The sequence below is a fragment of the Dasypus novemcinctus genome, chromosome 12 (assembly GCF_030445035.2).
Source record: "Dasypus novemcinctus isolate mDasNov1 chromosome 12, mDasNov1.1.hap2, whole genome shotgun sequence".
Lineage (NCBI taxonomy): Eukaryota > Metazoa > Chordata > Mammalia > Cingulata > Dasypodidae > Dasypus > Dasypus novemcinctus.
Genome location: NC_080684.1, coordinates 102,895,622 through 102,917,778, shown reverse-complemented (window position 1 = coordinate 102,917,778; position 22,157 = coordinate 102,895,622). Strand labels below are relative to the sequence as shown.

General features: G+C 62.3%; 1 protein-coding gene across 1 annotated transcript in view; it reads left to right on the top strand.

Annotated features, from left to right (window-relative positions):
- The first annotated feature begins 10,488 nt into the window (after window positions 1-10,488).
- TCF20 (transcription factor 20) overlaps window positions 10,489-22,157 on the top strand; it is a 210,782-nt gene continuing 199,113 nt past the window's right edge. The window contains exon 1 of the mRNA XM_071219085.1: window positions 10,489-10,699. The gene's annotated coding sequence lies outside the window, so the exon portion shown is untranslated. The remainder of the gene's footprint in view (window positions 10,700-22,157) is intronic.

Here is a 22,157-nt window from a genome sequence, read left to right as displayed (position 1 = left end):
TCCAAAAGGGCCCAGCCACAGCTCTGCAGGTGGGGTCCCGCCCTGCAGGGACCGAGGGCTGGGGCTGGGGCTGGGCGGCACTCCAAACACAGGAGGAGGGCCCCCGCCCCTGCCTGGGGGCGCCTGGCCCGGGTGGGGCACACAGCAAGGAGGGCTCGGAGCTGGGTGACGTGACTGGAGGGAGGCTCCTGCTCTCCAGGAGGCTGGATTTTTATGAACTTGGCCCTGTTTGGGGAGACGAAGCTGCAGGCACAGAGCTGCCATCCAGGCTCCAGGCCCACCAGCCTGCAGCGGAGCTGGTCTCGGGGCCTGCAGCCCTGGACCCCCGACCCAGGCTGGGAAAGGCCTGCTCCTGCTGAGCCCACGAGGCGAGCCTGCTGGGGACTGCACCGAACCCCCGGCCCAGGTCCCACCCTGCCAGCCCCCTGGCAGCTGCCCTGGCCCCCGTGGCCCAGCACCACAGAGCAGCCAGGGCTCCTGATAAAACCTGCACCGGCTCAGGGCCCTCCTGTGCCGAAAACGCACCAGGGTTCCCAGCTCCCTTGGAATAAAGTCCCAACTCCCCCGGGATGGGCTGTCACAGCCCTCAGGACACAGACGTGGCCAGCACCGCGGCCTGGTCTGGAGGCAGTCTGGGAGGCTAGTAGGTGCCTTGGGAGGGAGGGAGGTGGAGGCAGGTGAGGTGTGAAAGGGCAGGATCCCCCAGGGGTGGGGGTGAGGGAGCTCCTTGGGCTCCGAAGGGGAGGAAGGAAGGGAGGAAGCGCCTCGGGGACCCTCTGGGCCTCCCCCACTCAGGCACATCACTGCCCATCTGTTTGGATGACAAGCGACCCTCAGAGCTGCTCGGGAGGACAGATGGGGATCTCCCTGGCACCTGGAGGAGCCCCCCGGGTGACACAGGCTGCCGCGGGGCAGGGTGCAGGGGTCTGGCAGAGGAGAAGGCAGCCCCCCCAGGGAGGTGGGGACCCCCTCCCACAAGGGAGACCCTGAGCCACCTGTTTGACTTGGAGCTGGGACTGGAGGTCAAGGCAGGCAGAGGGGTATGGGGTAGGGGGGGATGCTGGGCTCAGGGGGGCCCTCGGGAGGGGCTGGCCAGGGGGAGAAGCTCAGAGAACTTCCCGAGTGCAGGCGGAAGGGCCGCGGGAGTGGGAACTGGTGGGTCCGGTGAAGGGGAGCTGGAGGGTGGGTGGCAGCCACTGAGGGTGGTCTCTGGGCTTGGGGCTGGCAGGGAAAGCTCCAAGGTGGGGGACAGACAGCAGACGCCCCCCTCTGCCGCTGGCCTTCCCACCACCCCTGGCGCTGGCCTGCCCTGCCTGGGATGCCGCCCCCGCCGTAGTGCCCCAGGGCACCTGCAAGCTTTAAAAGACGCCTGGCTGCCCAGGCCCCACCCACCGGCCTCTCCGGAGGAGCAGGTTCCTAAATGGCTCAGACCTCCAAGGCCCTTTCAGGTCCCAGCCTCTAAGCCTCCTCCTGCTCCGCCGCCTCCCAGCCCTCGCTGGAGAAAGCCATCCCTGGAAACGGAGCCGGGAGCACCAGGTGGGTACGGGAGGCGGGGGCCCCTCCTTGGCAGCATTTCCAGATGATTCTGCACTGCAGAGTTTCCATGGGAACCCGTGCCAGTTACACACGCACCTCAGTGGGGCTGGGATTCCCACCCAGCCAAGAAGGCAGGGTCTGGGCCCCGCGCCTTGCCCCCCACCCCCACCCCCGCTGCCTGAAATCAAAGTGCGGGCAAAATCTGCCTTTACAAAAAAAAAAAATTCTCATTTAAAGGCCACGCTCCATTCTAAGGATGCCTCGGGGATTTCAGGAATGAATTTTTATGTAACTCAAGAGTTTTCTTGGCAGGCGCCTTGGCCGGGGGAGGTGGGCCGTGGCCTCGGCCCAGTCAGGCTGACTGGTGGCGGTCCTTGGTCCCTCCTGCATGCCAGGGCACGTTGCTTGCCCACTAGAGGGGCTTCCCCAGCCCAAATCCAGACTCCAGGAGGTGGGCACAATGGCGTGAGGCCCTGAGACCCCTTCTCTAGGCTCCTTCCTTGACATCGCTACAATGGCTTTTTCAGCCAGGCATGGAGTGCGCCCCCCTCTATTCTCAACCTCAACATGGTTGTGTGTCTCAGCCGGCGACACAGGCAAATATTGGGGTGAGACATTTAAACAATGGTGACGGGATGTACCTGCCACTTCCCACCTGCCATCCTGGGTCCCTCCCCAAACACGACACCTGGGTCACTTGGGCATGTTTTCTCCTGGGTTGTTTTTATTGCATCTACACATGGACATGTGGACATATAAAAACAGACCATGTTGGGAAGCAGATGTGGCTCGAGCAATTGGGCTCCCGTCTACTATATGGGAGGTCCAGCGTTCGATGCCCAGGGCTTCCTGGTGAAGGCAAGCTGGCCCGTGTGGCGAGCTGGCCCACGTGAAGTGCTGGCCTGCATGGAGTACTGCCCCGCGCAGGAGTGCTGCCCCACGCAGGAGCGCTGCCCCGCACAGGAGTGCTGCCCCGCGCAGGAGTGCTGCCCCGCACAGGAGTGCTGCCCCGTGCAGGAGCGCTGCCCTGCGCAGGAGTGCTGCCCCGCGCAGGAGTGCTGGCCCACGTGGAGAGCTGCTGCAGCAAGACGACACAACAAAAAGAGACGAGGAGAGAGAATAAGATGCAGCAGGTCAGGGAGTGGAGGTGGAGCAAGAGAATGACGACCTCTCTCCCTCTCCAGAAGGTCCAGAATTGGTTTCTGGAGTGGCCTAATGAGAACACAAGCAGACACAGAAGAACACACAGCGAATGGACACAGAGAGCAGACAATGGAGGGGGGGGAAGTAAATAAATAAATTTTTTTAAAAATTAAAAAAAATAGACCACGTTGGTGTGGGTTCTAGAAAGCTTAAACGGGATCCTCCCATACGTGTTGTTTGCACTTGCTTTGTGCAGGCAGCCCCACGTTTTAACTGCAGCAAAGGGTTGCGCACCACGGCTGGATCTCATTTACTCGGGCCGCTCTTAATGGCCTTTCCAGTTGCTTTTGATTTTTCAACCTCCCAGAAGGCGGCACCATCCTTGTACATGCCTCTATGGACATATCTGCAAAAGCTTCTGCAGGAAGGAGTCACCAGGTCATAGGGTGTGGGCGTATATCTAAGGGACACTGCCAAAGGGCCATGCCATAGTTCATTTAATCCTTAAGACAGCCCTGTAAAGGGGGACAATGGGGAGGCTTGTGTCTGCATTTTGTCAAAGCAGAAAGGACAGTTCAGAGAGCATGACTGGCTGCAAGTCATAGAGCTCAGGAGGGGCAGCGCCGAGCTGCTTACGGGGGCCCAGGGTCAGGGAGGGGCGGTGACAGGGGAGGGGCAGGAAAAGAGGGGAGGGTGCCCCAGTGCCCTCCCGCAGCTGGAGAAGCCTCCAAAGGGGCAGCTCTGCTCTAGCCATGGCCTGTTAGCCTCACGCCTGCTCACATCTAGGTTTCTCAAAACTGTATATTGCGGGGGAGGGTGCCTCCTCCCACCTCCCCGAGTCTACATCCTTGGGGAAATGGGGAAATGAAGGCAGGTCAGGAGAGGTTGTGGGGTTGGCCCGCCCAGCAGCCCACCCCCGCCGAGGGGCCTGGCATTGGATCCCACGCCTCCCGCTGGAAATCCCCTGGCACGGCACACCTGGAGGTGGGAACCTGTCCTGGAAGCTTGAGCACCTGGGATAAGGCCGCTGAATTGGCATTACTTTGATTTACACTCCCCTCCTTACTTGAAAACCTATTTGAAAATGGTTATATCTGGAGTGAGTTTTGTTTCACTGCTTTGTGGACCTCGAGGGCCCCGGGAGTGCAGGGTTTGCCTCTCTCTCCCCCTGTGCCCCTCGCCCCTGTTCTCCCGTGAGGGCCGCAGAATACCTCTGGCTCACTGCCGTGCCCTGGGCATGGGAGCCTGGTACCTGGCTCCCCACCACGGGCTCCTGGCTGCTCGGGGAAGCAGGTTCCTCCTGCGCCCCCCCCCCCAATCCTCCCATCCCAGAGTTCCTCCAACCACTCTTCTTTCCAGCCCTTCCTGGTTCCCACCACCAAAACAATCCTGCTGGACCACAGACCTGACCACGTCACTCCCCTCTCAAAACCCCACAGTAATTTACATTTATGGTCAATTGGTTTTTCAACAAGGGTGTCAACACAATTCAAGAGGGAAAGAGCGGCCTTTCCAACGAATGGGGCTTCCGTCCCCACGCAGAGAAAGAAGCTGGATCCCGACCTCACACCATACACAAAAACTCCCATGCTTCCACCATCCAGAGGTTCAGGGCTTGACCCCTTAGCTACGCACCCAAGGCTCTTCCGACCCCTTCACCAGCTCAACATTTACCCAGCTCCAACCATGTGCCAGGTCCTGTGCCAGGGGCTGGGATAAGAGACAGATGCCTCTGCCCTCACAGAGACCCCCAGGCTCATTTCTGATCAGCTCCCATTGGCACAGTGCCACCCCCAACCATCCCCCAGCCCCCACTGTCTGCTCCCCAAGACACCTGATTCCCACCCCTGACCACGTGCTCCTCTCAGCCTTTCTGCAGGAATCCCTGCTCACATCTCAGGGTCCAGCTCAAGTGCTGCCTCCTCCATGAGGCCTCCCTCACCCAGCCCAGTCCTCTCCTGGCTCTGCCCTCCTCCCAGCGAATGAGTTCACACACAGCCAAGTCCTCTGAGAGGTGCTCAGCTTCCCCAGCTCCGCAAACACCTTAACTGTCTCTTTGTGCCTGACTCATAGTAGGCGCTCAAGAGCCATTTGTTCAAGGAATAAATGAGCCTTTTTCTTGGCTGGCGATACAGCGCCTGTTCTCACAGAAAGGAGGAGAGTGATTCATTTTTTTTTTCCCCAATTTCCTGGAACGTGTTTCTAATTAGTATGTGACCCATTTTACAGGGATGAAAATTGACCCGCTGCCTCCACATCCCCGGGAGAGGTTCTGGAGGGCCTGGGAAGGGGTGGGCTCCATGCTGTGCTGTTGGGAGAAGGCCGGCAGTCGTGCCTCCCCTCCCCTCCCGGCTGCTAAGAGGCTCCAACCACAGGCACTTGCGGAGCCAGGAGCCGGTCAGGGACTTTCTGCTAATTGATCCCAGAAGCCTCTGTCACAGCCAGGGGTGGGCCTCGGGGGGCTCGGGGTGCCCTGATTGCTGTCCCTGCCTGCCCCAGTGGCCTCTGGGCCAAGTCAAACACCATGGCCACGTGGGGCCTTGGGCTCAGGCTCCTCCAGGGTAGCTGCAGACGTGGGGGAGGCTCAGAAGAGCTCAGGCCTCCAAACCCGCCCACCCCTACTCATCCGGGCTCCCCAGAACCAGGCATGGCCCTGCCTCAAACGCCCCCCTGCCCCCAGCAGCCCCCCAGTGAGGGCCTGTCTGCCGCCTCAGGGATGGCAGCCCCGGCGTGCCAGGCACGGGGCGTGGGGCCAGGAGAGCCGCCGGCCTCCCTGACCCGTTGGGACAAGCCTGCGCCGTGATCGCAGGGAGGGGCGCCCAGCTCCTGAGGCCCGTGGCGGGGCCTGGAGGTACAGATGGTGACGGCTGGGACGCCTGAGCCCCGGCCCCTCGGCCGCCCGTCGGCCCTGGGAGGTGGGCTATCCCTGCTTCACGGAGGGGTAAACTGAGGCAAGCAAGGATGCTGGGGAGGGCAGAGGAAGGTGGTGGCCCTGAGCCCCCATCTCAGTGCCCGATGACCCCGCCATTTTCTTTCTGGGTTCAGCTGGAGTTGGGGAGCGTGGAGAGCTTTGGGGTGCTCCAGCATAAACTGCTCTGCTAGGAGGGGGTGGGGCCCTTAACGGACACAGGGTTTCTTTCTGGGATGATGAAAATATTCTGGAAACAGATAGTGGTGATGGTTGCCCAACCTTGTGAATACACTAAAATCCAGCAAACTGTGTACTTTAAAAGGGTGAATTTCATGGTATGTGAATTATGTCTCAATAAAACAAAAAGAAAAAGCTGCGCTACGTAAACACCTTCTGCACCATGTCCACTCTGGCCCATGGCCCCCAGATCATTACAACTCTCTCTCTCTCTCCCCCCCTCACTTCCCCAGGACCTGGCACAGCTCTCCCCACCTTGCCCCCTGCCCACAGCCTGCCCTGCCATGCCCCCTTTCCTACTGGGTGCTTCTCTCAGCTCTGGGCTTTGGCACCTGCAGCTCCCTCTGCCCGAAGCCCTGATTGATGGTTCAAGGCCCACTGAGTTCTTATCGGGGGCCTGGCACCGTTCCCATTTTACAGATGATGAAGTTGAGGCCCAGAGAGGTGGAGCGACCTGCCCAAAGCTGCACGGCAGGCAAGGGGTGCAGCTGAGGGCCGAGCCCCAGCAGGGGCTTTGGAACACGTGATCTGCCCACGCAGCCAGCTGCCTTCTGTGGTGGACTGAGTAAGGGTCCCCCAAACACCCAGATCCAATCCTCAGGCCTGTGAACGTTGACGTCTATGACAAAGGCTTGGCGGCTGCGACGAGGACTCTCAGCACGGGGAAATTATCCTGCCTCGTCAGGGTGGGCCTGAACTCCAACCGCGAGTGTCCTGAGAGAAGCAGAGGGCAGCAGGTGACGCCGTGAGGGGGCCAAGACCTGAAGATGCCACGCCGTCGGCTGGAGAGATGGAGGAAGGCGCTAAGCGCCGAGGAACGCAGCTCTAGAAGCTGCACGAGGCCAGGAAGAGATTTGGCCCTCGCGCCTCCAGGGGCAGCATGACCCTGACGCTTCGGCTTCCATCCTGCCAACCTGGTTTTGGATTTCTGGCCTCCAGAGCTGTAAGAGAATAAATGTGGGTTGTTTCAAGCCACCAAGTCTGTGGTCATATGTCACAGCGGCCCCAAGACGTAAGGGCGAAGAGGCAGCCGAGCCGCAAAGCAACCAGAAACACAGGGGCAGAGCAGCTCTGTGGGGAGAAATCCGGGAGGCCACCAGGGGGAGGTGTTCCAAAGGCAACCAGATTAGGTGTGCAGACAGACACTGGGGAGAAAATGGGAGGAAGTAGTGGCCACAGACAGGGAGAAATGAGGCCATCAGGGGGATCTGGCTCCAGGGTCCCCCATGGTCAAGGGCTCTTGAGGAAAGAGGCCACACCTGCCAGCACCCCGGGGGCGGGCCACCCCCTGTACCCATCCTGGCCCTCATGAAACTGGCCTATTCCCGGTGGGCTGGGCTTTCGGGAAACCTGATGGCAAATTCTAAACCAATAAGAGCAAATAAATGAGGGGTGATTACTGACAATAGGCGAGGATACACCGCGGGGTGCCTCCAAACGGCATCTCCTCCAGTACGTTTTAAGTGCTTTATAGGTCATTAACTACTTGACAGAGAGAGCCTGACACTTCAAGCAAAGGATTCGGCGCCTCTGCCAGGGAAAATCAATCAGAAGCGAAGCTGGAGCCTCGGCAGCGGGAGATGGACTGGGTGGGCACGCGCTTCGATTTTCACATCAGTGCAAGGCCCTCTCCAGCGTGGAAGGCGAAGCACGCCGGTATCGGAGGCCATTTATAAATCCCAAACTCCAAGTATAAAGCCTACCTCCCCTTTCTGTTACTGAAGTATTTCATTCCCAGGAAAGCACGCCGATGCGCGGAAACCCGAGCCCAGCGCCTGACTCGGTCGAATGAAGCATCTCAGCTCGGGGCTCAGCACCCACTTTTTAAGAACCGTCCTTGCGTTTCCTTCCTGCCTTGTCCTTCCTGCCTTCCAGCCCCACCTCATCAGGGAAAGCTAAGCTGACCGAGTGAGCAATTACCGCCTCTTTAATTAACTTGGCGATTAATCACCAGCTGCTTGGGAAACAGCCTTATTGTCCTGCTCCAGCTTCGGGAGGCGGGTGGGGGTGGGGATGGGCAGGGGAGGCCTCGGGCTGAGGGGTGCAGGCTGGAAGGCGGGCCTGGGGAGGCCACAGGTCCCGAGCTGTTTCGGCGGCTGCGGGGCGCACAGCCCTGTGAGCTAGAGCAGCGGAGGGCGGGGAGGCTAGGCCACCCTGGGCACACTCCAGCCTCCGCGCCCCTGCTCTGCTCCCGCTGCCTGCAAGGTTCTTTCCTCATTGTACCCCACGGCGCACTCCTTCTCCTCCTGCAGCGCTTTGCTCAAGGGTCACTTTACAGAGAGGCCTTTTCTGACCCCTCGCCCATTCCAAATGACAGCCCTCCCTGGCCCTGGAATGTGCCCCCGACCCACGCCCCCACCCTGCCCCTTTACTTTCCTCCCTGTACTTCTCACTGCCAACAGCCTAGCTATTTTACTGACTTATCCTTGGCGCTCGGGTGTCTCCCCTCCTAGCATGTCAGCTCCACCAGGGCAGAATGTCTGTGGTTTCTTCACTGCGTTGTCCCAGAACTCAATACACATGTATGGAATGAATGAACTAATGGAGGGGGCCAGCCCAGCCACCCCCTCCTCACCCATCACCCTTATCTCCCTCTGTTCCACTTTGCCAAACAAGCTCCCCTCCCCCTCCCAGCCTCAGCCGTAAGGTCCCTTCCTCTGGGAAGCCCTTTCTGACGTCACGCCTCCTGCCACATTGGGCCCCTTTTCTTCCTATTCTGGCTTCTTGTCCTTCTCCCTCCTTCCATCTGAGACACGTTTGGCGTCTCGTCCCCGATAGCCCAGAGGTTCTGTGAGGCAGGAGCGGGCTGTGTTGTCCATTGTTGCATCCTAGCACAGGGCTGGGCACGGCCAGTGCTCACGAGACGCTGGGTGTGTGACTGTCCTGACTGATGACCCCAGAGGTGGGGCAGGGGAGGGCAGTCCAGGAAGGAGGACCAATGAAGCAGAGGTTTAGGACAAGCATGTCAAAATTAAGTAATGATATCACGAACAGATCTGCAAGCACTTCACCTGCAAATTCTCTTTGATCCAGGCAGTAGGTGTTATTTTCCTGGTTTTTGCAGCTGAGTCCCTGGAGACCTACCGAGAGCCCAAGGCCAGACAGGGTCGGTCCCTCAGCTCTTTCTGCCAAGCTAGCGATCACCTGGCAAATCCCCCTCTGGTTACCCAAATGCCCTCTGATGCAACACATGCCCACCTCCTCTGTGGCCCTGGGCCCTGGTGCCAAGTAGCAGACCCCATCTGGTCCAAGCCCTCGTGGGGCTGGTGCTCAGCAGATGCCCCCTCCCCATCCCAGCAGGCATATCACCTCTTTTGCTCCTGCCCCCCCACAGGACCCCTTCCTCATCACTGGGTCTTCGGGCAGCCCTCTGGCTCCCAGGGGCCGCTCGTGCTCACTGTGTCCCCAGGCTCATCCTCCACATGCCCGAATCGGCTTGCCCCCTGCGCAGACTACAGGAGCTGCAGCCTTTGGCGGCATTTCTCTGGTCAGTTAAACCTCCCCCGCCCAACTCCAGCAGGAGCTCCTGCACCCTCCTCGGTCAGGAGAACTTTTCTCCCCCATCCCATCTCAGAGATTACTCCTCAGTGAAAAGGACCCAGGCCCTCCCTGCCAAGGCAGGTGCCAGCTCAGGTTTGCTTAATGGTGAACCCATGGCTCCTTCAGGAAAACACTACCCCCCCCCCCCGCGTTGTCCTTAATCCATCAGAAGTGGAAAATGTTGTCCGGTTTGAGCAGAGTGCGTCTAACGTGCTCTGTGATCTCAATATCTAGTGTCATTTTAACGGGAGTGGGGACCCCGGGGGGGGGGGTGCTCAGCGTGCTACCCGAACTTCAGCATGGAGGCAGGGGCTGGCTACGGCATGTGCAGGGAAATGAGTCGATTCCAATCCATCTCCGCTACGCCAGGGCTCTCCTTTGATAGATGGGGAAACCGAGGCTCTCCAGGGGCGCCCTGTGTGGAGGGGATGTGAGGTCCAGTGATGTGAGCTGGTTCCAGCACCAGCTCAGCCATTTGCTCCCTGGGGTCTCTGGGCTACATTTATCTGCGCCTCAGTTTCCCCCTTCTTGCAGGGGAAAAGCAACACTATCTCCCAGGGACACTGCCAGCATTGAAGTTAGCTCCAAAAAAAGCTCTGCGCGCATCTTCGATGAATCCACAAACACGTCTGGGGAACCTCCTGTGTGCCAGGCCCTGGACAGCGCGGGAGCAGCAGGGACTGCGCGCCCCGACCGCAAGGTGCATCCCAGGCGGCAGAGGTCAAGGCAGTAGTTAGCACGCAGGGCGGTAAGTGCTGGCGGGCAGCGCCGCGGCAGCGAGAAAAGGGCACGGAGGCCGCACAGCAGGGCCCGAAGGAGCAGCGGCCGCCGCCAGGGAAAAAAGCGCAAATGACAGCCGCAGCTCCCCGCCCCCACTGCTCGAGCCCCTTCTTCGTCTCAGCCAATTAGGCATCACTATCGCCAGCCGGCCGACCAATCAGGAGCCAGAGCAGGAGCCCGAGTCGTCAGCCACGGCTTCCAGGGGGAGGGCGGCCCCAGCTGGCGCGCCCCGCCCCGCCCCGCCCCGCCCCGCCCCGCCCCGCCTCCGCCCCGCCCCGTCTCCGCCCCTCCGCCGGCCGCCCCGCCCCGGCCCCGCCCCGGCCCCGCCCCGGCCCCGCCCCGCCGTGGCCGGCTGAGCCTACCTGGAGCCGCGTGGCCCGCGGCCGCTGGGGCCGAGTATTGTCCTAAAGGCCGAAAAAAGCGGAGGGGGCCGGGGGGCGCAGCCGCGTGCGCTCGGGAGGATTTATAACATTTTCTTTCGCCACCGACAATATTGCAAGATGTGTGAAGGGGACGGCACAGCCAGGACGGGAGCATGAGCGCGCAGGCGAGGTAAGCAGTCCCCGGGCCGGCTTCGCGGGGACCCGGGCACGCAGAGAGGGTCGGGGTCACCATCCCCCGCGCCGCGCGGCTGCCGGGGCTCTGCGTCCGGGTCTGCTCTCTGAAGGGTCTCGTGAGCCTTGGGCTGTGTCGACGCGGCTCCTAAGTCGAGGCATCTCGGGTGACCCGGGCTGCCGAGGCGGTGTAGACGAGCGCGGCTGGTCCGGCTGGGGTGCTCCGAGACCCGGGGGGAGCCAAGCCCGACGCCCGGGGCTGGGGGGCCCGGGGAGGCGCGGATCTAGACAGCGCCCCGGGCCGTGTGAGGCCGTGGACACACAGGCTTGCGGTTGAGGCGCCGCGGAACCCCGGCGGGTGTAGACCGCGCGAGTCCCAGGAGCGCAAAGTTTGCTGGAGTGCGCGGAGCGGGCTGGCTCGGAGGCGGCGTTTCGGGCGCAGACGGAGCCGCGCCTGCCAGGGGGCGAGGGGCGTCACCGGGGGCTGGGACCGAGGGGCGCTCAGTCGCTGTAATCCGTGTGCACAGCCCCCAGCCTTCCTCCCGGGGGCTGCGGAAGCTGGGGGCGGGGGACGACCTGGGACTGAACCGAAGACCAGGGGGGATCCATTCAGAGCTTTGACCGGTTCTCACACACACGCGCCCCTGGGCTCGGGGCCCCGCGGGGACCCCTCCCCCCGTGTGGGATGTGTGCGAAGAAGCCAGCTCCGTGCTGGTGATCAGCCGAGGGCACCCACACCCAGGCTTCTGAGCCCAGAGGCGCACCTATTCCTTCCATTCCTGCCTCAGTGAGGAGAAAGGGAGGGTGACAGACAGGATTTGGGGGCTTCGGGGGAGGCCCTGGATTGGGAACCCGGAATCTGCCTCCCCCTGCCTCCCACAGCCCTGGGGAGGGAAGGAATGGAGGGGTTGCTGAGAGCCACGCACCCCGGCCCCCGGGCCACCTGCCTGGGTCAGCCCAGGTGGGGCAGGCCTCTCTGCAGCAATCCTTCCTGTAGGGGAAGGAAGCCCTCCCAGCCGGGTCTCTGCTCCAGGGGAAGGGCAGAGAGGGTCCCAGAGGCCCGAGGAGAGACCCCTGTGCCCGGGGCGGCTCTTGGGGAGGCGCATCAGTCTTCCTCCTTGCTCTCGCGCTCTGCCCCGGCTCTGCTCCCACACCCTTCTAGATTCTGTGATTCCTCCAACCACAGGGTCTTTGCGTATGTTGCTTATTTTTTGAGCAACAGTCACGAAACACCCTCTATGTGCCTGGTGCAGGCAACTCAGCCGTGAGCAAGGCAGTCCCAGTCTCCACCCTTGTGATGCATATGGGCCGGTGCAGGGACATAGATGACCAACGACAGGAAAGGGACAGGGGGATTGTGGGGACGCAGGGACATGAGGGGAGAAGCCCCTCGAGACCAAGGGGTTGACACCTCCTCATCCTTCAGGTCCTGGTGCCAGTGTCACCTTCTCCGGGAAGCCTTCCCTGACCTCCCTGACCTGACACTTCCTCTGTGATGGGCTCTCATAGACCACTCCCTCCATGGTCGTTTCTGTGTAATTATTTAATTAACGTTTGACTCCCCCATGGACTGCCATCGCCCTGAGGGCAGGGTCCGGATTTCTTCTGGGCGTCCAGTAAGCAAAGCGGGTAAAGGATGGGGAGAGTTTCCACAAACGAGACAGGAGCTGCTCAGCCTGGCCAGGCGCCTAGCCGGCGGCTGGAATCCTGGGCCCTGCGCCCCGTTCACATTCACAGAAACAAAGTGAAAGAAACCAGCAGGCTTGGAACACGGTGGGGCAAGGTCCGGCTGGCTGGACGGGGAGTGGGCTTGCAGGGGGGGAAGGGTGCTGATCTCAGCTGGCCCTGCCCCTCAGTCTCCTGTCCCAGCTGCGGGGCTGTTGTGGGAGGGATGGTGGCCGGGGGACCCCAGGCTGGCCAGGGCACTGGGCCACAGCGCCTTCCTGACTCCCTTCCTCTCTTCTTCCCTTGGGAGCCAGGTCTCAGGGCCCCAAAGGAGCTGCCAGGTGGCCTGCAGCGCATTCAGACTCCTACCTGGGAAGCCGTAGGTGAATTCCCCCCTCCGCTGGCTCCTCAGGCCTGTGTACCTGGCATCTTTCCTGCAGAGACTGTGCCTGACACAGCTTTTAGCGTTCACCCCACCCCCACCCCCCATGGGCTAGAGAGCTAGAGAGCGTCATAGACTTGACTCTGGCAGCTGGCAAGGACAGAATGAATGCGGCCTCCCACCCACCCGGCCAGCCAGCCCTCCTGCCTGGAATGGCTTTAAAAAATTAATTTGCACTGATTTACTCCCTTCTGTTCTTGTGGGGATCCCCAGCATTTGAAGATGTAGTTAAATCAGATTCACTGCTCCTGGTTCAACCTCGACTGCCTCCCTCCACCCCGCAGAAGCAGCCCTGGATGCGGGGAGATTCAGAGGTTCAGGCCAAGCTGTGCTAATGATGAGCTGTGTGCCCTTGGGCAAACTGCTTAACCTCTCTGGGCATCCGTGGGCTCCTCCAGAAACTGGGGTTAATGATAATCCTTCCCTCACAGGCCTTCACGAGGATTAAATTAGAAAGCGTTCAGGGAGAAGCTGTGCAACGGCAGGCCTGTGTTTTCTGTCCCCTGGATCTGCCTGTCTGCTAATTAGCCTGGTGGCTTGGGCGGGCCACTCGGCGCCCCCCACCCGGCCCCCGATCTCCTCAGCTGTCAAGCACAGGGGTTGCTGCGGGAGCGGAGGGCCCCGAGCCCCCGCCCCCAGCGCGGCGCCCCTCCCCCGCTCCCGCCCCTGCCCTGGGCCGCGCCCCTGGCCGCCGCTGCCCTTGTTATCCGCGCGCGGGGCTTTAATTGGAGCGCGTCCCCCTGCCCGCTGCCTCCTCCTGGCTCCCTGGGAAGTGGCAGGGTTGCGTCCCCAGGGGCCTGCAGTGCCTGGCTCATTTTCAGAGGCAATTAGCCGTGCTGCCACGCGCCCCGGGGGTGGGCTCAGCGGGCGCGTGGGCAGCCCGCCCGGGGGCCGGGACCCCCGCTCCATCCGCCGCCCGCAGGGCTCCCCCGAGCCCGGGGTCCCCCTCGCCCGTTGCCGGGAGGCGGCTTCGCGGCCAGAGCCGTGTCCACCGCTGTACTTTATGACTCCTCCAAGCCCGAGCCTCGGTATAAATTAGTTCTACTCTGCGCTTTCGTCGGTGACTGTCAGCTCCTTGGGAGCCAGGGGCTTGTTGTCAGGGAGAACAAAGCTGTGCGGATGTGGGGGACGCGCGCCCCTCTGGGCCCTGGCCTCTCGGCCTCGCTGGTGGTGTGTGGGGTGTAGAAGTCACATATGTTTGGGCGGGCGTCGGCGGAGGGCTGTCCCCCTCCTTTTTGGCCTGCACGGTGGAAGCTAATTCCCGGGACTGAACTTTTCCAATCACTGCCTCGACAGCTTTGAAAAATCTGGACCTCGTTACTCCTGTCATCCGTGTGTAAAGCGCTAGAAAAAAAAATTCCACCCCAGGGTGGGCAGCGGCCCCGAGGTCAGGGCCGGAACGTCGCGCGCCTCTGGGGAAGGGGGAGCGGCGCCTGCTCGGTGCCAAACATCTGGCGATTTAGAAAACATCTGGGTGCCTGGGTTTGCAGCTTTCTGCCTGACATTTCCGATCACAGACGCTTAGCCCTCCTCCCACCACCCCCCACCCCCAGCCGGGCGGCTTCCCCTCCCAAACACCCCAGCCCCTTCCCCGCCTTCCTGACAGCTAAGAAACATCCATTCTTTCCAATTCCCCAGCGTTTTCCCCCTACCGGAAATCTGATGGTCTTATGACATCATGGCTGGCTGCGGAGCGATGGAGTGGATGCCACAAAGAAATCCGACAGATCCAATGGCTCCTAAAACCGGTTTCCCTGCGGCTGTAGTAATGGGTGTGAAGTAAGGAGAATTTGAGCCCTGTTTTAAAAACACCACCACCTAAGCACTGCCCCCCTTAAACAAACTTTGCATGTTTTTTTTTAAAGCAAGCCAACCTTTTGTACATGCTCCTATTTGAACAGAAACGTGAGTTTTTATGAAACCAAAGGGCCTGATAAATCAGACCCGAAGCTGTCTGCACACATCCCTTCTCGGCTGAGGTTTTGTGCGGCCTTGCGCGCTAATAAAGGAGGAGCTGGGAATGGTTGAGCTCCCTTCATTATTCAAATGGAATCGATTTTTTTTTTCTGGGCCTATAAAATTCACAGGGTAAATTGCTGGTTTATGTTTTCCCAGGAATCCATTTTTATGGCGTGACCTTGGACCTGACCCGGTCTGCAAACGTTGTATTTGCCTCTGCTGGCTTACCTGGCTGTGAAACCGTAAAGAGGACGCAGTGAGGCCAGGCTTGTCCTCCTCTGGCGGGCGCTGGTGGGGATGGTTGGCGTGTCAGCAGGGCCGGGGCCCGGGTGGGCTGAGGGTGCTCTTTGGGATGAAAAGCCTCTTTGAAAGGAGAAAGTCACGAGGGGAGCAGATGCTGAAGGGGCCTGTGACACAAGCCACGGGGCCGCCTCGGATGGGGGGGGGGGGCGGGGGCACTGTCTTATTTCCCCCTAAGCGGTTGCAAGGGGGCCAGGTCCCCAGCCGTAGCTGCAGGCTGGGGGGCTCGGTCACTGTAGGACCCCGAGGCTGAAGGTAAAAGAAGGCTCGAGGTCCACGGGCCGTGCCTGCCAAGGTCCCACGTGGAGCATTTGGAGTCCAGCAGACTGCACTGGAGCCCCGGCCTCCACCAGCAAGCTGTGGGTCCCGGCAGATTCCATGAGCTCTCGGTTTGTTGCCCCCCGAGAGGGGCACGCTGATGGCAGCCCTGCCTGCTGGCAGTCAGAGCGCGCCGACCCCTGCACCCCAGGCTCACCCCCTCGCCGAGGGCCCCGAGGCTGGCCTCAGGGTTGGGGGAGGCGGGTGTGGATCGGGGCTGACTGCCTGGTTGTCGTCCCGGCTCTGCCACCACCGTCCGCATGACACTGACCCGTGTGACAGCCTCTGGGCCTTGGTTTCTTCATTTGTCCGACCATAATAATCATCGGAGCAAGGTCACCACGGCGCTGTTGTGAAGACCGACGGCCTCGAAGGGGCGCCCGGGACGTAGCAGGCGCCTGCTCAGCAGGGGCTGCCCTTACAGGACGTGCCCTGGGCCCCGTGGCGGGTCGCCCAGTAGCGCTGACAGGTCCGCGCAGGGATGGGATGTGTGGTCAGGCTGAGACAGGTGCTGGATCGTCACGGCCTGAACGAAACACCCCTTCAGCTCTCTGCATGGAACTTTCCATGGCTCCCCAGGATCCAAAGGGAATAAAGTTCCCTCCTTATCTGGGACCCACACGCCCTGTTTTCTCCCTTGCTGCGTCTGTCCTTCCGGGCCGCCCGATGGAATCAGTCACTCCTGTGCACTCTCTGTGGATCATGCCGTTGGACCCTCGCACCAGCCCCACGAGGGGCTTAGGTCGTGGCTCCTGTTCTTTGGAAGCAGAACGCGAGGCCTCAGAGGTTAAGTATCTTGTGCAAGGTCCCAGAGCCGGGCCGGAACCCGGGGCTCAGGCTCCTGCGCCATCCACTTAGCCCCCGCCCCACTGGCTCTGCCCGGCCTTTGCTCCTGGCCTCTCCCTCGCCCTGAAGCTGGAGCACCTGCCTTCCCAGAACGGCCCCCCCCGCCCACCTCCACCAGGAAGCCTTCCCAGATCACCTTCCCAGCGTGCCGTCGCAGGTGGCGCTGGGGGCCCTTGTCCGCCTCCCCTGGAGGCCCTGAGCTGGGCTGTGCCGGTTTCGTCCCCCACGACGCCCTGCGGGCCTGGTCAGCAGGGGTTTGCTGAGGACCCACATGCGCAGGGAAGGGGGGGGCACCCATCCAGCCGGCACCTCCTCCCGCGCCCCCACTAGGGTGGCTGGGGGGCGGCTCCGGGGTCACAGACCCACCTGCTGAGAGTCACCCGCGAGCCCACCCCTCCCCCCTTTCCCCTCTCGGGGAATGGCACCTCCACGTCTCCACCCACCTGCCCTGGCCCAAATCCCCAGGGTCACCCCGTCTCCTCTCCCTCTCCTCCCTAAGTCAGCCCAGTCCAGATCCCACCGCTTCTACTTGCAAAAGAGACAGCCATTTGCCCCCTCCCTCCGTCCGCCGCCACCACCCGCATCATCTGCCCAGAGGGGCGCAGCGGGCTCCCCGGGGGTCTCCCTGCACCCCCCTTGCCCCCTGGTCCCTCCTCCACGCAGCAGCCTCAGCCATCCAGTGAGAACGTCATGCCCCCCCTGCAGAGCCCTCCCTGCCTCCCAGGTCCTGCCTGTGGCCCCGCTCCTTCCCTCCCTGGACTCCCACCACCCGACTCTGCTCCCTGGCCCCTTCCTTCGGGCTGCACTCCCACCTCAGGACCTTTGTTTGCACTTGCCACTCCCCGACCCTGGGGCTATTCAGGCCATGCCCCCTCACCTCCTTCAGCAGCGCTGGGCTCAGATGGATGTCACCTCCTCAGCCTGACCTGCGCCCCTGCCACCCCCTCCTCCTTTCCCATCTCTTCACGGGCCCAATTGCCCCCGACCTTACGTTACACTCGCCCGCGTTTGCTACTGGAACATCAGCGGCTCTGAGCAGGCCCTGCCGGCCCCCTGGCAGCCGTGTCCCTTGCTCGGGCAGGTGCGCCCCGAGCCTCGCTGGACGAGCTGGCTGCCCTGCAGAGGCGGCTCGTTCGTGTACCCCTCAGGGGCTGAAGCCCTGGTGGGTACCACGTTCTGGGCTGGGTGCTGAGGCCTCCAGCACCCCTGCTGTAGCGGGAGGGAGACAGGCCCTGCGCAGGTCACAAAGCAGGCGGCGTGGGTCGTGCCCGAGAAAGAGCGCGGAGGAGGAGCTGGTCCAGCTTCCTGGAGGAGGGGGCTCGGGGTGAGCTGAGAGGTGGCGAGGACTCTGGCCGGGAGGGGGTCGGATGGGCAGGGTGCTCCAGGCGCCGAGGACAGGTGTGAGTGAGCAGGGAAGAGCGGGCAGCCCCCAGGGGCCGTAGGAACAGGCGGGTGGAAGGAAGGGCTGAGGTTACGGTGAGCAGGACAGCACGGGGCGTGTTAGGAGGAGCCGCGGAGGCCTGGGTTCGAATCCCACCTGTCGCCCCGCACCGTGTGGCCCCCAGCGTTCGTGGTGCCCCTCCTGCTGCTTTGCCCTGCCTCACAATACGATGACACTCAGGCCTGGAGCGCGAGGGTGGAGGAGTCTGCCGGGAGGAGCACGGTGAGCAGGGGAACAGACTGTGCGAGCACGGGCGCCCTGCTCCTGCTAACGGGCTGCCCTGCTCCACTCCCTCCCTCTGCGAGTGAGATGCAGGGATGACAACGACGGGGCACCCTGCTGTCCCCCACAGGGGCCAGACCTGGGCCAGCCTAGCTGTGCACTTGAGGGGCCCTGCAGCTTCGGCCTCACGCTACTCTGTTGAGCGCAGAGCATTTTCCCACGTGGCCACCGGGCTCAGCACCCCAGTCTGAGGGCGGCCTCAGCTGGAGTACGAGCAGAGCTGGGGGGCTGCGGACTCCAGTTGGGGAGCGTCGTCACTCTGTGTCTGCCATGCCCCGGGGAGGGCCGTGGAAGGAGCACTGGCTTCACAAGCCCTGGAGTGTAATGGGGACCCCGGGCCCTGGAGGAGTTCGCCATCCAGGCACAGTCCTGCCCCTGCCCCTGCCCCTGCCCCCATGCCTTTGCACAGTCTCCCCCCCTGCTCTCTCCACCCTCGGGCCCTCCAGGCTCTGTCTCACCCTCTCCTTGAGGCCGGGCCTTGCAGCAAGAGAGGCCCGTGGTCGGGAGTCCAGCAGTCCTGCTTCAAATCCTGTCCTGCCACCCCTGAGTCTGGAGGGAGAAAGATGAAGGGAAGAGCATGCAAGCTGCGGGAACAGCATTGCCCAAGGCAAGAGGGTGTGAGTGGGCTCTGGAGAGCTCAGCTCGGAGGGATGGACAGAGGGGAGGCGGCCAGGGTGGGCTGCCCTTTCCTCACCCTGGGCCTCGGCCTGGCTGGCCTCCCTGCCTGGCCTACCCTTTCCCTCCTCCTCCTGGCCAAGCCCACATGCCCTGGTGCCCCGGCTCAGTGGCAGCCGCTGTCCCTCCCTCCCTGAGCCGTCTGCTCACCACTGCTCCTCCCGCAGTGCTCCCACGGCCCCACAGGCTGCCTCGATTTGAGCCGCTGGCAGCCCGAGGCATGTGGCTTCTGTCTTGCCCGGGCAGGTGGTGAGAGCAAGTCGGGTCCTACCTTGGCTTCTCTCCTGGGTGATCCTGGACAGCGACCTCGCCTCTCAGAATGAGAGCGGCCGCCCCCGGCTCTCAGGGACACTAAACGAGGTTGTGCTTATAAGGCCCCGGACTCAGCCAGTGGGGACACGCATGGCCCTACGCGTCTTCATCAGTTTTCGTGAGGCCCCCGAGGCAGGGCCAGGGGTCTGGGGCTCAGCAGGTCCCTCTGAACGCAGGGGCAGCCCGCTCTCCCCCTCCAGGGTGCCTTCCAGTTACCATTTCTTGACGTGAGTTCCTACGCCACCTTGTTGAAGCCTGACCCCTTGCGATGCAGGGCTGATTAGACCCATTTTGCAGATACTCTAGTTGAGGCTTAGAGAGGCCAGGCTCTGCCGCGGGCTCGTGGGGACCCTGTCCTGGGAGGCCCCTTGCCGCTGGCCCAGACACAGCCTCTTCTCCGCCCTGAGTCCCCGGCCCCTTCTCCAGGCGGCCCCTTGGCGTTGCTGGGATAAGAGCGTGTGGACTTGGGGACCCACAGTGGTCTGCCAGCGCAGGAGTCCTGTGCCCTCCGAGATACACGTGTGCCCGTGCACAGCCACCCACGCGTGCACACATGGGACCCCTGTGGCCTGCAGGCGCGGCCCGGTCTCCAGGGCCACGTCTGACTCGTCCCCGCAGCCGCACTCCCGTGGCGCCCCTGTGAAATGCCGCAGATTGAGCTGTCACCGCTCATTGATGTGTTCGCCTTGGTGTCCGAGCTGTCAGCCCTGGAGCCCGCGTCAGCCCTGTCATTCACGGGGTCAGATGGGCTCGGGGGCTCCCCACCCCCGGCTCAGGTGCCTGGGCAACCCGCGCACAGTGGGGGAGCAAGGGAGGGTCCTGCGCTCTTCATTCAGCTTCATCCGTCACGGGCAGCCAGGGAGGCCTGGCACCCTGCTGGGTGACCTTGGGAAACATGTGTGACCTCTCTGAGCTTCGGTGACCTCATTTGTCCAATAGCCCCATGACCTGACCCCATCCATTCTGCCAACACGGCCAGGCTAGGTCTGAGGCTCAAATAGGAAAATGAACGTGGAGGATGAAGAGAGGGAGAAGAACAGGAGAAATGGAAGTGTGGTGGCCAGGGTTGGCATTCAGGGGAGGCCCCAGCTGCTGGGGTCCACCTGGGCCTGGCGGGAGGAGGCGCAGGGCTGTCTTCCCTTGAACGCAACCCTGGGGGCCACGGCAGCTGTGCCATCCTGCCCCCCTCTAGCTGTGCCACCCTGCCTGCCTCTGAGAGTGTGGGCAGCCCTGGGGGGCGGCGGGGGACACTTTGGCTCCCGAGAGGTCCCTTAAAGCAGCCCGGGGCGGGGAGCGGTTGGCAAGAGCAGCCGGTGGCCAAGGGATAAAGGCAGCGACGGGGCTGGCAGGACCCACGTGGGCCCTGGGCCTCGGGCAGGCCCAGCCCAGGAGGACGCCGGAGGGGCTCGTTCACTTACTCGCTCGTTCGCTCGTTCATTCTGCAGGTGTCTACTGAGCCCCTCATCTGTGTCCTGCAAGCCCCGTACCCAGTGCTGGGGACACAGCAGGGGACCAGACAGACCCGAGCCCTGCCCTCAAGGACATCCGTTCTGATGGAGGGAGCCGGACGGAAAGCGTGAGGAAGCAGGAAAACGCGCCGTGGTGAGGGGTGCCGGGGCTGGGGAGAGAAGGAGCGCGCGAGGGGAAGGGCATGGGCTTTTTTTTTTCATTTTTAAATAAGGTGTCAGAGGAAGGCCTTCTTGAGAAAGTGACATTTGCACCAAGGAGCGAAGGAGGAGGGGGCTGTCTGGGAGAGAATATTCCAGGCAGGGGGAGCAGTGAGGCCAGAGGCTGAGGGGGGAGCCTGGCACAGTCGGGGAGTGGCCCGGAGGCCGGTGTGGCTGGGGGGAAGCTGGGGGGCTCGGGGGAACGAGGGCGGCTCCCCATCCACGGCGCCCTGCACTCAGGCCATGCTGCTTGAGACAGACTGGGGGGGGGGTGGCAAGGGCAGAACCGTGGAGGTGGGAGGCACCGAAAACTGCCCAGCAGGGTCTGCTGATGGATGGGGGTGGGGGGAGAGGCGCCATGGATGGTTCCACAGGAGCGGACGTGGCTCAGTGGTTGAGCACCTGCTTCCCATGTACAAGGTCCTGGGTTCAATCCTTGGTACCTCCTGAAAACAAAAGGGTGGCTCCACAGAGTTCAGGTCAATGCTGGTCAATTGCTGGCTCAGCGGAGGCTGTAAGGAAAGCCCGAGACCCTGGGGGGGGCCTGGGCCTAGGAAATGCATGGAGTGGGGGGTGGGTGTTTCCCAAACAGTCAGATGCCCTGGCCAAGAGGGGGCCCTGCACCCTTCGTGGGGTAGAGTGGCCCACAGAGCTGCGGGGGTCCCACCGTGGCCCTAGGAAGTTAAAGTGGCCCGAGGGCCAGCCTCCCCTGCTCCCGCCCCGTCCTCCACCCATTCCTCCCTCCTCTCCCTCCCTCCACGTCCCTCCTCCCACTCCTCTCCCCGTCCTCCTCCTCCAGCCACGCCTCGGCACCCGCTCCGGGCTGGACGCCGTCCCCAGCGCCGAGGCTGCATCCAGAGGCTTGGCAGACAGGGCCCTGCTCCCGTGGACTCTGTGTCCAGGGCGTCTGGGCCCAAAGCAGCTTCTCCCCAAGGCAGAGCGGGGACCAAAGGTCGGGATTTTCTGGGATGTTCTTAATTCTTTCCAATTTAAGGTCATTTGACACATTCGTGACTGCTCGTGATTCGATTGTTAAACATCCAAGTTGTTTCAAATAAAGTCACCGTCAGAAAACACTCCTGGTCGGGTCATGCCTCCTGGTTTGGTTCCAGAAAACGCTGGCTGAGCTGAGGGCTCTGGGCTGCCAGGACCAAGGGAGGGAGGTGCCCCGGCAGAGGACTTGATCCCCGGGCACTAAAGGGGAGAGGGCGTGTTGGGTGGGGGACCAGCAGGCGCAAAGGTATGGAGCGGGAGAGAGCGTGGAATGGCTGCAGCTTAGAGGAACAGCGTGGAGTGGGGTGGTGAGGAGTCAGGACAGCGGGGAGAAGGGGCTGCAAAGCCACGCGGACCAAGCCGGACATCTGGCCTTTGTTCTCAGGGCCATGGGGAGCCATGGAAGGTGTCTGAGCTGGGGAGTAACCCACCCTGTGCTAATTAATTAGCAACTGGCGGTTCCACAGAGGACGAATGAAGAAAAGCAAGTGGTCTGAGGGAGGGAGGACAGTGAGGAAGCAGTAGGCTGTCACTTTGGCCAGGCAGGGGATGTGGA